Below are 16,136 nucleotides of genomic sequence, written 5' to 3'. Positions count from 1 at the left end.
GCACTTTTACTCCTTAAAAACCAAAGAAATGAAGATATGTAGCAATCACATTGCAACAGGGGTGACAGTGACTTAATGCTTATACTAGTGGACTTCTGGTACCTTTAGGGTATGGTGTTCCCTGAAGGGCTCTCAAACCCCGCATTTCAGATGCCTAGCTGTTTCGCTGATGTGTTGCACCTCAGAATCACTTTTAAACCTTACCTCTGGTATCTTTAATCCCTATTGCTCAACGCATGGTGAAAGTATTGCATAAATGTGTCTGAAAATGAGCAATGGGCACCTGAGAGACTCATTTGCCTGTTTCACAAATGATCATATTTGACTAGAGATTCTGTTTGGGATTCAGTTGTGCATTCTGACAGCAATCCCTTTCAAAAAACGATACATTCTGGATGAGGTTAAAGGTGCAGGAACACTGTATTTAGGATGTGTTTGCACTTATTCTGTGTCTCTAGCTTCAACACAGCGATATATGTATATGCTCACTGATTTTTTGGTACATGCCCAGGGCAATAATCATTATGAGGATTTATTTCCAGATGTGCTAGGGGTAGTGTTGTGAAATACTTCAACACACTGGATCGCAGGTTTAAACCGCCTGCACTCTTACTCCTTAAAAACCAACAAATGCAGATATGTAGCAATCATATTGTAGCAGACACTCATTTGCCTGTTTCACAAATGATCATATTTTACTAGAGATTCTGTTTGAAATCCGGATGTGCATTCTGACAGCAATCTCCTTATCGCGGCTTTGCCCTTCTTGCCTCTTTGGACAATATCTCCATCTTGTGGTCATTGTTGGTAATGTCTAGACAACATCTCCATCTTATGGTCGTTGTTGGTAATGTCTTCTTATGCCCTTTTTTATTTTAATTCTCTATTAGTTGATTCTAGAATCTCTACAATGGAGATGAAAACATCAGTTTTATAGCAGACAATATGACATTATTTATAGTCCAATTAGAAACTTATTACCCTGTTTTTAACATAATAACAAATTAAAATTGATTAAAACTAAGTTTGGAACACCAGGGAACATAACAAATGATTTTTAGGAAAACCATGAGGTTCTCTGTGTCCAATGCCTGCAAGGGGAGAAAGCTAGAATCCTTTGATTTTTTCAAAATTTGAAAATAAACATCATATAACAACAGCTTTCATTCCTAGGAGTGAAAAATAACCATTTTTGAAGACATAGTAGTTTCTAAAACACTACAATAAAGTTAAAAACATCAGTTTTATATGACATTATTTTTAGTGAAATTAGTCATTTTTTGCACTATTTTTAATAAAATATCTAATTAAAAGTGATTAAAATTAAGTTTGGAACAACAAGGAACACAAAAAAAAAGATTTTTAGGAAAACCATGAGGTCCTCTGTGCCCGATGCCTGCAAGGGGAGAAAGCTAGAATCCTAAAAAAAAGTTATCAATTCTAGAGCCTAAGAGGAAAACAAGACAAATGTATATCTCCAAATAATTTTATGTGCTTCAGAAGAGCCCAGGAAAGTTTTTTGCATACATGAAACCACGCCCATTTGCACATAAGCAGACATGGTTGCACACACGACTGCATGAAAGCACACGTGCATGCGAAGTCATCCTGTTGAGCATTTGAAAAGCCGCACCACGCCGCACTTGAAATAGCTCTTACATTAGTGGTAGACGCAGGAATCGCCTTTTTATTTACGCTCTTACCAATGCGATGGAAAGCAAAACAAAGCAAAGCAGAGCAAAACAAAACGAACAAACGAAAACCCTCACGTCCCGCACTTGCATATAACGCCGTTACGTGCCCAAGCGGTATTGTACGTCATCCTAGCACTGCACCCCGGGGCGTAAGGTATATGGGAACGAGCACACGCCACGAATCGTCTCGAATCACTCCCTACAGCTGTAAGGCGCCTTGAAGCCTGCACCCCCAACATTCTTCTTTGCGCATCTGTGAAAGGTAAACTCTTGAGCAAACTCTGAACCAGCTCTAAGGAAACTAATCTGATTAGACGTTACTTTGACTCATCTTTTTACTCTCAGTGCTGGATTGCTCAAACTCCAGCTAGGGTTAGGTTTAACATTCCCACACTACTTAGACACTTTGTTTACGCTCAGTGCTGGATTTTGGGAACTTCAGGACGAGTGGGAATTTTCTCCTATCTGTCAATTCTGTTTTGTTTTGGAGACTCTTGGCTGCCTATATTGTACAGTGCAGCGTGAAGGAAACATTTTCCAAAACTGTGTCAGCTCAAAAGTTGTAAGAGAACCTCTCCAGCTGCTTTACCTCTCTTCATTTTTGTCATTTAATGTGACAATCGATGTATAACTGGAGCCTCACATATGCAAATGGTGAGGCTCCAGTTCGACACCACTTTACAGTATATGACAAAAGCATGGCAGACTGTGCCGGACCAGCTGGTAACTTCCGCTTATTTTGACCATATTAAACATTGGAAATCTTCCCACTTGCATTTGTGACACTTGATTTTGGCTCCACCTAAGACACTCTTAAATCTTCAAACACTTTTCTCTTCTCCCACAACACTCTTGTCTGTCGGGACTGTGTGGCAGCGTTGCAGGACAACCCATCTCACCACGGAAAGGAACCTAACAGCTTTGGTAAGAGAGGAGAAAAGGACATGGCCCGTACGGGGTTCGAACCCGCGACCTTGGCATTATTAGCACCACGCGCTAACCAACTGAGCTAACCGGCCTCATGACAGTGCCCCTCTCTGTGCTGCAAAAAATCGAACTCAGGGAATTTCTTTTGTCCTCCTTTGAATAGAAAGCCATGTAATTCAGTGTACGGGCTTTCTCATGCAGTTTCATGGTTTCACAGCATTATTCAGCTGATTTTAAATGTACCTAAAGGAGAAACATTATTGAAGACCATCAATTACCAAGAGCTTTTGTCAAAGGTTTTGGTGGTCATTTTTAATGACCACAGAGCACTATGACCTCGGTTTTACATCTCATCCAAAAGACAGCGCCCTTTTACAACACAGCTTCTCCGTCACTATATTGGGAGATTGGGACCCGCACAGACCTCAGGGTGAGCGCCTCCCCGCTGGCCCCATTAACACCACTTCCAGCCGGAAGCTTTGTTTTTCCCTGTAGCTCACCCTATCCAGGTACTGACCTGGCTCACACCTGCTTAGCTTCAGTGGGTTTTCAGTTGAGAGTTGCAAAAGATGGGATGCAAGTGATGGAGCCGTTTGCTGCAAAAGCCACTGCATTGGCCAGGAATCGAAACCAAGCCTCCTGCATGGCAGGCGAGAGTTCTAACAATGAACCACCAATGCTCAATGCCTGTACCTTCAAAAAAGACGCTTTTTTGGTGCTGTGTGCAAAAAGCGTCGACATCTACTTCCAGCTGCAAAATGCCATCCGCGGACGCTGTGAATTTATTTATTTAGACACCGCTCAGAATCCCCTGTAAGATTCTCCTTCAATTCCGTTTTGCAGTGCTTTAGCTTTTTCAAAAGGCTTCGCTTGTCACAATCCAAGGCTTGTGACAGCATTTGAAAACACTTGCCACTGTGTTGGCCGGGAATCGAATCCGGGTCAACTGCTTGGAAGGTAGCTATGCTCACCACTATACCACCAACACATGCCTGGGGGAGCCCTCCAGGACACCACCAGAGAATGCTCACGATTTCAGAAGCTGTCTCCGGGACGTGCTGATTCCACACATCCTGAATAAATCATGTTATTGTTAGTTGCTGTAGCTAGACGTTCAAATGAGTTTCATGGCCAGATGGACTGTTTCCTCAAGTGGTATAGTATTGCAGTAAGACAGCACGATGCCTGCAAGACTATGTCACGCTAAACGCCACAGATTGAGTTTGTCCGTTCGTGTCAGTCGTCCTGCAGCCACGGGAAGTGGGACACAAACATGCTGCAATGCTTTCAAGACATTAGGATTTGTTTGTGCAACATCCGAGAAGAGTACTTGTGGCTTGAATGTGACTGAGCAAGGTGTTTAAAGACAGAGACTGAAAACTGTTAAAGGATGAGTCAAAGTAACGTCTAATCGGATTAGTTTCCTTAGAGCTGGTTCAGAGTTTGCTCAAGAGTTTACCTTTCACAGATGCGCAAAGAAGAATGTTGGGGGTGCACGCTTCAAGGCGCCTTACAGCTGTAGGGAGTGATTTCAGACGATTCGTGGCGTGTGCTCATTCCCATATACCGTACGCCCCGGGGTGCAGTGCTAGGATGACGTACAATACTGCTTGGACACGTAACGGCGTTATATGCAAGTGCGGGACGTGAGGGTTTTGCGTTTGTTCGTTTTGTTTTGCTCTGCTTTGCTTTGTTTTGCTTTCCATCGCGTTGGTAAGAGCGTAAATAAAAAGGCGATTCCTGTGTCGACCACTAATGTAAGAGCTATTTCAAGTGCGCCGTGGTGCGGCTTTTCAAATGCTTAACAGGATGATTTTGCATGCACGCGTGCTTTCATGCAGTCGTGTGTGCAACCATGTCTGCTTACGTGCAAACGGGCGTGGTTTCATGTATGCAAAAAACTTTCCTGGGCTCTTCTGAAGCACATAAAATTATTTGGAGATATACATTTGTCTTATTTTCCTCTTAGGCTCTAGAATTGATAACTTTTTTTTCATTTTTGGCATTTTTCATCATTTTCCAGAAAGTGGTTGCAAGCCCGATATCATGCGAAGAAACTTCAGGATTCGGGGATCAGTCAATGGATTTTCTTCAAAGTTGGATTTTTGCACTCTGTGGACCAAGAGATGTTGTTCTATAATGTTTTTTTTTTTCAAATTTAAAAATATCATTTTTTCATGGAGCTTTGAATGGGATGGATTCACCCTCCTTTAGCCAGGACAGAGCTCCAGGAGCCTGGGTAGGATTCTAGCTTTCTCCCCTTGCAGGCACCTGGCACAGAAGACAATATTTTTTTCCTTAAAATCTTTTTTTTTTGTGTTCCTTGTTGTTCCAAACTTAATTTTAATCACTTTTAATTAGAGATTTTATTAAAAATAGTGCAATAAATGACTAATTTCATAAAAATTAATGTAATATAAAACGGATGTTTTCAACTTTATTGTAATTAATAATAATAATTGCTTACACTTATATAGCGCTTTTCTGGACACTCCACTCAAAGCGCTTTACAGGTAATGGGGTCTCCCCTCCACCACCAATGTGCAGCATCCACCTGGATGATGCGACGGCAGCCATAGTGCGCCAGAACGCTCACCACACATCAGCTATTAGTGGGGAGGAGAGCAGAGAGTAATGAAGCCAATTCATAGATGGGGATTATTAGGAGGCCATGATTGGTTAAGGCCAACGGGAAATTTGGCCAGGACGCCGGGGTTACACCCCTACTCTTTTCGAGAAACGCCCTGGGATTTTTAATGACCACAGAGAGTCAGGACCTCAGTTTTACGTCTCATCCGAAGGACGGCACCTGTTTACAGTATAGTGTCCCCATCACTATACTGGGCCATTAGGACCCACGTGGACCACAGGGTGAGCGCCCCCTGCTGGCCCCACTTAGTGAAAAACAGCAGCAACCTTAGTTTTTCCCAGGAGGTCTCCCATCCAGGTACTGACCAGGCTCACACCTGCTTAGCTTCAGTGGGTTGCCAGTTGTGAGTTGCAGGGTGATATGGCTGCTGGCTAGTGTAGTGTTTTAGAAACTAATATGTCTTCAAAAATTGTTGTTTTTCACTCCTATGAATGAAAACTGTTGTTATATGATGTTTTTTTTTCAAATTTTAAATGATCATTTTTTCATGGAGCTTTGAAGGGGATGGATTCACCCTCCTTTAGCCAGGACAGAGCTCCAGGAGCCTGGGTAGGATTCTAGCTTTCTCCCCTTGCAGGCACCTGGCACAGAAGACCATTTTTTTCCATAAAATCTTTTTTTTTTGTGTTCCTTGTTGCTCCAAACTTAATTCTATTCACTTTTAATTAGAGATTATATTAAAAATAGTGCAATAAATGACTAATTTCACTAAAAATACTAAAAGTAATATAAAACGGATGTTTTTAACTTTATTGTAGTGTTTTAGAAACTAATATGTCTTCAAAAATGGTTATTTTTCACTCCTAGAAATGAAAGCTGTTGTTATATGATGTTTATTTTCAAATTTTGAAAAAGCAAAGGATTCTAGCTTTCTCCCCTTGCAGGCATCGGACACAGAGAACCTCATGGTTTTCCTAAAAATCATTTTTTATGTTCCCTGGTGTTCCAAACTTAGTTTTAATCAATTTTAATTTGTTATGTTACAAACAGGGTAATAAAGTCTTAATTGGACTATAACTAATGTCATATTGTCTGCTACAAAACTGATATTTTCAGCTCTATTGTAGAGATTCTAGAATCAATAAAGAATTGAAATAAAAAAGGGCATAAGAAGACATTACCAACAACGACCACATGATGGAGATATTGTCTAGACATTACCAACAACGACCACAAGATGGAGATATTGTCTAGACATTACCAACAACGACCAGAAGATGGAGATATTTTCCAAAGAGGCAAGAGGGGCAAAGCTGCGATAAGGTAAAATCATTTTTTGAAAGAGATTGTTGTCAGAATGCACATCCGTATCCCAAACAGAATCTCTAGTAAAATATGATCATTTGTGAAACAGGCAAATGAGTGTCAGCTACAATATGATTGCTACATATCTGCATTTGTTGGTATTTAAGGAGTAAGAGTGCAGGTTTAAACCTGCGTTCCAGTGTGTTGAAGAATTTCACAACACTACCTCTAGCACATATGGAAATAAATCCTCATAATGATTATTGCCCAGGGCATGTACCAAAAAATCAGTGAGCATATATATATATATATCACTGGGTTGAAGCTAGAAACACAGAATAACTGCAAACACATCCTAAATACAGTGTTCCAGCACCTTTGACCTCATCCAGAACGTATCATTTCTTGAAAGGGATTGCTGTCCGAATGCACATCTGAATCCCAAACAGAATCTCTAGTAAAATACGATCATTTGTGAAACAGGCAAATGACTGTCTCAGGGGCCCATTTCTCATTGTCAGACACATGTATGCAATGCTTTCACTGTGCATTGAGCAATAGGGATCAAAAACACCGCAGGTAAGGTTAGAAGGAATGTTCTATGATCATTTCTTTCAGCATTAGGGACTAAATATACTAAACGTATGATGCTAAAATGTTATTTTTACATATATTAATGTAATAAATGATTGCTTATGCTTTATAAACAAATCTAATTATAATAAAAGCTTAAGTTTTGTATTTATCTTGTACCATAGAACATGATTTTCTTTGTATTTCAAGCCCACAAAGTGTCCAAATGATGCACCTTTGACCTCATCCAGAACGTATCATTTCTTGAAAGGGATTGCTGTCCGAATGCACATCTGAATCCCAAACAGAATCTCTAGTAAAATACGATCATTTGTGAAACAGGCAAATGACTGTCTCAGGGGCCCATTTCTCATTGTCAGACACATGTATGCAATGCTTTCACTGTGCATTGAGCAATAGGGATCAAAAACAGAATGGAAACAGACGAGGATGGGATTTGAACCCATGCGTACAAAGCACAATAGATTAGCAATCCATCGCCTTAACCACTCGGCCACCTCATCAACAAAACTGGGCTGTCCCAACTGGGTTGGCGTGCTCCAGATGATCTTTTTCTTTTTTTTCCCTCATACTCGAGGGTCATTTTCCTGTTCCACATGCGATTTCAACATTTTCCTTGGGAGATGTCAAGCCAGCAAGCCACTGCTGTGGTTCAGTGGCCAGCGTGGAGTTCAGTGGCCCTGTTGTACACAGAAAGCACATTGAGCTCCTTGGACATGAAAAGTTCCAGATAAAAGCCATTTGTCATCCTTTCTCTTGGTGTCGATGTTGCTATTGTATGTAAAGGTGGCAACTTGCTCAGCGAGCAGGCGGAGCACACACCGAATGCAGATGTGGCTGAGTGGTGTGTCCAAGTGGCTGCAAAAGGACAGCACTCCCGGGGCGCTGTGGCTTAGTTGGTTAAAGCGCCTGTCTAGTAAACAGGCGGCCCTGGGTCTGAATCCCAGTGGATAACCACCTACGGCTAGACTTAATTAAATGCAAGTATTCATTTCCTGTCTTTAACATGACTTGTTTTTCTTAAAATGGATGCAAGTTGCAAAACATGAAATACAAACCTTGCTAATCAGCGCTAGCAGCTGGCAAAAAAAAAAGAAGTCAGCAATGTTTTTTTTCTTTAACCTTAACCCTGCTAATGGAGAAGAGTTAAATGACCGAGTCTATGCAGCTTAAACGGTGCGCACGTCGGGTTCTTAGCTGAAAGGGTGGTAAATCACGCTCACCCCAGTCCTTAATCTTTTAAAGAGGATACAAAATTGAACCTAGTCGCCACATCACATACATCCTGTTCAATGATAAAAAGGTAACATCTATCCTCGCTCCAGAGTAAATCTCACGTTGAGGGCATATTTTTTTTCACTTTACCGTGAATCGGGCTCGGCTGCACAGAGGAGAGAGCAGAGCAATGAGGTCACGGGGACAGGGGAGTCACACGCTGGCTGTTTGAACACGCGGAAGATCACTGAGGGATCCACAGTATATGGACCCTCCGTGCGCAATCAGTCCGCACTCCGGACTCTGAATCCTGCCATCCGAGTTAAGATCTCGGCAGAACCTGAAGCGCAGTTCCTTCTTAAAACGTAATCTGGTGAGCATTTCTAGAATCGTACTTGTATAGATGCAGCCTTTAATGTGTTGCTAGGTTAAAATTGATGACTTCTTGTATTTCAGTAGGCAACTGCCCTCTTGATTTCAGATTGAATTTCTTTATTACAGGGGCGCTTTTATGATGACAGAGTCATGTTCAGGTACTTTGCTTGATGGAGGAAGCTCATTTCGGACTCTGTGATCTTCTCACCTGGAAAGGTCTGCTGTACTACTACAAGAGAGAAGTAGAGTCTGGAGGAAGGGACAATTTTATGATGCTTTGGAAGGTAATGTTTTTTTTTTCTTTGAAATCGAAATGAATCAGAATATCAGTGCAAAAGACAAACTCTTGGTTTGGTTTAAAGAGATATGGTTTTAAAACAGACAAAATGTAGAAAACAGGTGTTTCTCACTTTTGGAAAAGAATGGACCGGGGGTATTTTACTAGTTGCAGTGCTGAGCTCACCGGGTTGCAGTCCTGCAGTGTTGCACCAGGGTCAGTGGTGCAATGGATAACACGTCTGACTACGGATCAGGAGATTGTAGGTTCGACTTCTGCCTGGCTCGGGTCGTTTTTAAACGCATCAGGCTACTCCCTAAGTAGCCTGTGCTACTTACTGTATTGTAATCGTACCCAGTAAGAGATTTCCTTCATGTAAATGAACTGCACCTGACAGCTTTAGAAAAACACCTGGGCTCAGTACGGTGCTGAGAGCTCAGCGTTGCTGTTGTTCTAATTAGTACGCACTGCATCGGCTATGAACCCGAACTTTTCAATTATTCCGATCAGTAAGTCAACACGTAGTCCACATGGAAGGTAGAAATATTCTCTTGTCTGTCTCTTGTTTGTATAGAACTGAATGTTCCTGACAATGTACTGTTAGTTTTAATTGAAGAACGGCATTTGTGTTCAAATATACCAGACAAGTTTACGTAACTGCTCATGCGACACTCAGTTGTAATTAGTCAAGAAATAAAGTCGAACAACAGCTGCGGGTTTGATTCTGAACGTATGAGATTGCGGCGCCTTTTACTTCCATTGACAAATGATAGAGATTCGAAGAGAGATCCTTCAGACCAGCAAGCAAACCCACGGCTATTTCGGTTTTCTATCTAGGCAATGTTGGTGTCTGCAATAGCATACATGAAAGCGTGATGCAATTTCTGTGGCTACATTTGTTGCACGTCATGCACAGTAAGAGTGTTTCTAACACCAAATAAAAAGTCAACAATTAGCGATCACGCCTTCTCCTCAGTTAACCCACTGAAACCCTTGCTGTTAACAGTTCTTTACTGCGTGCTTTACGAGCACCTACATATCGTGTCGGTTCTTTCAGCTTTATTCATTGGGTTTTCAAAGGCATAAGTAGAGCACCAGAGGTGCGAACGCAGAATGTGTGGTAATCTGAGGAACTGCTTTCCATGGCAGCGGGGCCAAGCGATTTAGCGTTTTTATAGTACCGGGAAAGGAGAAGCGGCACTTTGCCTTTGCCGCGCAGGCACAAGGCGACGTGCGGCAGACGCCGGAGTCGGCAAGTTCCGAATCTGCGCGGGGAGTCCCCAACGCATTTCGAGTACATCGCCTTAACCACTCGGCCATGACAAAAGCGAGCTCGCTGCCGCCGCATTTCTCCTATAATCTAACACGGAGTGCGAGGTGGCTGCGGAAACCTTTTTAAAGTCGCTCTCCGTTAAAAAAAAAAAAATACCTTTCACAAGATTCGTGCCGGCAGACAGACACGCCTCAGAGGGTTTAAGGCTGGCTTCACGTTCAAATGATAAAGTCCCCCAGTCCGGATGTCAAAATACAACTTTGGCAGACAGAAAAAACATCAACAAACCACAAATGTGGAAAAGGATTTTACAAGCTGCACCACACTGACATTTAACTGTCACTATAACTTGTGACAGGCATGATACAGCTACCACAATGCAGCTACCTAACCAACAGTTTCCTGCAAGTTCCCAAGGAGGCCATAGTACAGCATGGTTACTTAACACTGTACGGTCTGGAACCAGACAACATAAGACCAAACTTGAGGTCGTGGATGCCTTCAGGTGCCACACTATTGAATTGGATAGAAATCCAAGAAACAGTAAGCACTGAAGACGTACAGGTAGTTAGTTTGCTTTAATGGAACAAACCTCCAAACCACCCTGGCAGGTGCCCAACACAGGTGTCATGGTTCATCAGGGGGGCTGGGAACAGGAACCGGTGTTATTGTAACACTGCTGCTGGGAAGCTGGATCATGACTGACAATGTACTCTGAATGCTGTACTCTTACATCAAGATGTACTCCGGGTAGCACGAATGAGTCAAAGGTACCATTTCAAAAGAAAGGAAGTTACCTCTTCCCCAAATATCTGCCTACAGAGGTATCAGATACTGACAGTGAACTTCCTGATTTGTAATGCCTAGACTGAGATGATGTCTCCTACCGTGTTTATACATACTCCAGATGTTATTCATCCTGTTTGTTCCCAATGCTGGTTCCGGTATGAATTCTCGAGGAGTAATGTGGACATTTAAGGTTAATGTTCTAATTACAAGGGACATCACTTAACTCTGTTTTGTTTTGAAGGCAACAACGCCTCAGGACCTCGTGACCTTCAAAAAGGGGGGATATGTAGAGGCAATGCTTGTTAATAAGACAGAATTAAGGGCTGCTGTGCTTTCCCAAATGAGGCCCCATCTCTCTCTTCATCTCTGTGGTGCAGCCACAGAGAAACTATTCATGCAGGCTGATTTAAAGATGTTTTCTTTTGATAAAGGACAGCTCCCAAATGGGGATGCACTTAGCTAAGCCTGGCTATCATGATCAATGGTCATCCATTGGCGCCTATCTGTCTAGGGAGTGCCAGATGGACATCTGGATTGCATTCCTAGGTGTCAGGAGTAAGTGACTCATATCTCACCTTGATCAACCAGTCAGGGACTGGTAGGGCCATGTAACCCATGTGGGACTCTGATGCCCATTAAACTTTCAGCCAATGACAAGCTGAAGTTCCTCCAGGTAAAAACAGGCAACAGAGAGCCTGGAGAAGGAGAACTAGTAGGACTATTCCAGTAGGAGAATTCTAAGGAGAATTCCAGGGGTGCAAGACAATTCCATGGCAGGACGGCCCAGGAGCAGAAGGCTCCCAAGGGCAGGACATTCTCACAGCGCGCCTCCTGACCATCCTGAGACTCAGCCCGGACAACCACGGAACGGCCAGTGTGTCCGAGTGCCAGTACTTTCCTCTGTTCTAAGAGTCGAGAGCGGAGGTTGCCACGAATAACCAGAGGATCCACCCGAGGTTAGCATCAGCAGCAAACCTCGTGAACAGGTCGGAACTGTGGACAGCTGAATCACTATTCAGAACAAGCGCTTCATCAGGAACGAATCGGTCCTCTTCCTGACCTGCTGGGACCCACAGTCATCTTTTCTCCTGTGCACAAACTTTGCTAGTTAAAGCCAACACTAACTAGCCGGTCAGTGAGCATCAGCAGCGCACCGTCGCAAGCAGCACATTACAGCCTGGCACCTAGCCAGAGAGTGCGGATTGGACACCAACAGCCTGCAACTGTTCCTTTGTGCCCACAGGAGATCTGAATCCCGAGAGATTGGATGAGTATTCAACTTCACTGCATTACAGCTCGAGAATTCCATTGTTATCCCAACCAGTTGATATCAGTTTAATTCTTAAGAGTTATGTACTTGTTTTGAGTATCTAATGTAGAAGTTGTAATCAAGTTCAATTATGAAACGGTCTAGATGAATGATATACTGAACGTATGTCCTCTTGATATATGTAACTCTTTGTAACTGAATGAATATATACCTTTTGTATTCTGATAACCCTCTCGATAAGATCTGTTAGGTTTACATGCATATTCTATGTATTAATAAATGTATCCTCGTGTATTAGTACCTGTGTGTGTGCGTTGTTTGAGTTATATCGCATAGTTGGATTCTAAAGCCATTAAAAGAATTATTTTTGTGACTTACACAAAAATAATTTTTGGCTACAATTAATAATTGTCCCCGTAAATGCCCAAACCCTACAGAACTGGTGCCTCGTGAGAGCACACTACACCAGCTTCCGCGGGCTTGGCCGGAGTCAGGCAGCAATTCTGTCTTATTGCTTCCCTCGAATAGGAGCAGTAGCGGATCCTGAAGCAGATCCCAAAAGGTGCAATAAAATTCTTTAGGGAGCCCGTCAGCACCCGGAGTTTTCCCCTTCTGTAAGCTCTCCATAGCCTGTCTCAGCTCTTCTACTGTCAAATCCCTCTCAAGTACTTCCCTATCTTCTTCACTCAAAACGTTTTCTAGCTTTGAGGTAAAAAAATGAATTTCTTCATCCTTTACCTCTGTAGAGCTGTACAGTCTTGAGGGCCTCGGTGCAGGAGAGGATAGCACTCGGCTCTGTTCTCTCTCGTCCCTCCTCATCAACTACACTTTCCATGACAGACTTGGAGCCTACCACTTTCCTGAAAAAGAAGCGAGTACACTTCTCATTTTCTTCCAAGAACTGCACTCTGCTTCTTAACAGCACTCCTCGACTACTTTCTTCGGCTATGCTCCGGATCTCCTTTTTTAAAAGGGTGATATCCTCGAGCACATCGAAGCCACTGTGCAGCATCATGTAGAGACGCTGCAGCTGCCTCTGTTTCCTGGCTAGCACTCCTCTCCGTCTGGCAGCAGCCTTCCTTCCCTCAGCCATGAAAAAGGCCTTTGTCCTCACCTTCACCTCCTCCCACCACTCTCCTACTGACCCGTACAGACACTGCAAGGACAGCCACTGTGATAGTTTCTCCTTGTAGCGGGATACTACCCCCTCGTTCTCTAGCAGCTTTGTGTTGAGTTTCCAGAGGCCTGGGCCAAAGACAGTCCCGCCCTGGAGTTCCACTCTACACCCTAAAGCCTGATGATCTGAGAAGAAGACAGGCTGAAGATTGACCCCAACAACTTTCACTCTCTCTGAGACAAAGCAATAGTCAATTCTGGAGCTGCTATTCCTCCCTGACCATGTATATCCTGCAGTTGTGGGATATATACATCTATATGTGTCTGAGAGTTTAAAGTCTTGAACTAAGTTTTGCAGGGCCAGTGAGCTGGAATCCAATTTTATCGGAGAGCTAGACTGCCTGTCTGTGTGCTCTAAGATACAATTAAAATCCCCTCCCACTATCACGTCTGTGCTACATAACAATAGGGGAGAGAGTGCCTTGAGTAGCTCCACCCTTCCTCCCACGTCAGTAGGACAATACACATTGATTAGCCGCAGGTTAACGGTCCCCCATTCCACATCCACACACAGCAACCTGCCATCTATGACCCTCTGAATACTTTTCAATTTGAAAGCCCATCCTTTGAAAAGAATAGCCACGCCAGAGGCTCTGTTGTTATTGTCCCCTGACCAAACAGAAGGCCCTTTATCCCACCTATCTTCAAAGCTTTTATACCTCTCTTGATAGGCTAAAGCACACTCCTGCAACATCAACACATCTCCCTCTCTCTGCTGGAGGTAATCAAAGACAGACTGGCATTTCACTCTGTCATTGATACCTCTGGTGTTAAGAGAAATTATGTTTAGAGCCATATTAGATAAGAAAGTGGAACCAGTCTTTACAAAACACATTTCTCTTCGGTCTCACCTGTTACCTTCTTCTTTTTCTTTTTCATCTTACCAATTTCCTGCCAGCCATCCTCTGAATGAGCCTTCATCAGGGTGGCAGCAGTAAAAGCATTCACGGAGTCCATTTCAAGGAAGGGGGTAGAGGGAGGGGTGGAGGGGTTCCAGCTGTCCCCATCGCCATGCTCTCCTTCCTCCTCGCTCGGGGAGAAAACAGAGTCATTTTTGCACTCCGGCTGTGCTGACCCCTGCGAATTCCCCAAATGTGGAAATCTCGACTGCATAATTTCTGGTAGTGGGGGACTGCGTTCGCGCTCTCCCCTGATGTGCTTGGTCCAAAATCAGATACGAGAGGGTTAGGACACCACGAGCTGCGTGGCTGCGGAAGGATCCCGGTTCGACAGGAGTGGACGCCGCTGCTGGTTCTCGCTGGCTTTTAGTTAGGGGTCCGGAGAAGCATCTCAAGCTAGTTCCACTACTCCTTCCGGACGTTCATTCCCTTTTCAAAGTCAGTCGTTTTGCTGTAGTCTGCGTTCTTTAGGTTGATTATCGAAGTTAGCCTTTATTTGGTCATGGGGGGCCTCGGTACTGTATGCTGAGTCTAAAGACAGTTTCACCCGTTTTCTGATTGCTCGGTTCTGTACCAGTGCAGACATGTCAAACAGTGAATGGCTTTACCTCTATTGTATCCGTGCTCAATGAATGAAATCGGTAACAAATGAATATATGTCTAGTTAGACGAAAAACGAGTGGTTTATCGACTCATCTTCATTTGCAGATTTAGAGGCAGCTTCGATATTCGTTTTACAGACAGGTTTTTTTTTTTGAATATGGGTCACACACATGCCACAGCAACAAAACATCCCTAGAGATGAGGCTATAGATCACCTTTCCATCCTGCAGGTTTTCCTCCCAAAGCCTACGGCACCAACGGCGACCCCTGCTGGCCGGGAGAGCAAAAGCTTACAGCACCTGGTATTCCCAGGCAGTCTCCCATCCAAGTACTAACCAGGCCCGACGCTGCTTAGCTTCCGAGACCAGATGAGATCGGGCGTGTTCAGGGTGGTGTGGCCGTAAGCGAAAGCCCCAGCCCCTGACTCGCTACTTGAAGCTGTGTGTGGCGGGGGTTCCGTGCCCCCCGAGCGGGACTGAAGGATCGTTCGTGTGCAACTCTTTGGAAAGAAGCTGCTTTCCAAATCGCATTGCGTGCCTGGATGTTGGCGAATGCGCTCCCTTGTGTTAGCTCGTCCCGCACTGGAGGAGGACAAACAATCTGCACGGAGGAGCACCAGGCAAGTCTTCACCAGACAAAAACCTCCAGTGCACAGCACTCTGGAAACATTTCGGGGCTTTCGCGTGTTTATTTCAGCACGTAAAGCGCACCGGTCCAACACGTCGGCCGGGCGCGCGGCGCCTCCGCCCTCTTGTGGCCTTGTGGCGTCAGAGCAAGAGGCTCCTTCTCGCTGCCCTTCCGCTGTGTTGCAGGGCCCCGAGAGGGAACCCGGAGCGCGCACTTTGTGGGGGGCGGGGGACCGCGTTCGCGCTCTGCCCCCGGTCTCTTGCGCGAGTACTAAATCTCACGGACAGGGGGGCCTCGTCATTGATTGTTACAGGTGAGACGGGGATTAGGAGGAGACCCCGACTGATGGGTAAAGGGGAGCACTAACACCAGAGGGACACCCCCGGCGTCTCTTTTTGAGAGACGCCCTGGGGTTTCCTAATGGCCAAGGAGGGTCGGGACCTCGGTTTGACGCCTCCCCCGAAGGACGGCGCCTGTTTGTGCAGCAGAGTGTCGCCATCAGGAGGCTGGGGTGTAAGAGAG

General features: G+C 44.3%; 2 non-coding genes and 1 pseudogene across 2 annotated transcripts; 1 reads left to right on the top strand and 2 right to left on the bottom strand.

Moving 5' to 3' along the window:
• Positions 1–3,537: 3,537 nt before the first annotated feature.
• trnag-ucc (transfer RNA glycine (anticodon UCC)) lies at positions 3,538–3,609 on the bottom strand. The gene has a single exon. It is a non-coding gene; the product is annotated as a tRNA-Gly (tRNA).
• Positions 3,610–14,457: 10,848 nt separating this feature from the next.
• Positions 14,458–14,638, top strand: LOC138228149 (U1 spliceosomal RNA; annotated as a pseudogene).
• A 636-nt stretch (positions 14,639–15,274) lies between these two features.
• LOC138228257 (5S ribosomal RNA) lies at positions 15,275–15,393 on the bottom strand. Its single transcript, XR_011185343.1, has one exon. It is a non-coding gene; the product is annotated as a 5S ribosomal RNA (ribosomal RNA).
• Between the last annotated feature and the right edge of the window lie 743 nt (positions 15,394–16,136).

Source organism: Lepisosteus oculatus, unplaced genomic scaffold, assembly GCF_040954835.1.
Source record: "Lepisosteus oculatus isolate fLepOcu1 unplaced genomic scaffold, fLepOcu1.hap2 HAP2_SCAFFOLD_40, whole genome shotgun sequence".
Taxonomy (NCBI): Eukaryota; Metazoa; Chordata; class Actinopteri; order Semionotiformes; family Lepisosteidae; genus Lepisosteus; species Lepisosteus oculatus.
This window is presented reverse-complemented; position numbering and strand designations above follow the sequence as displayed.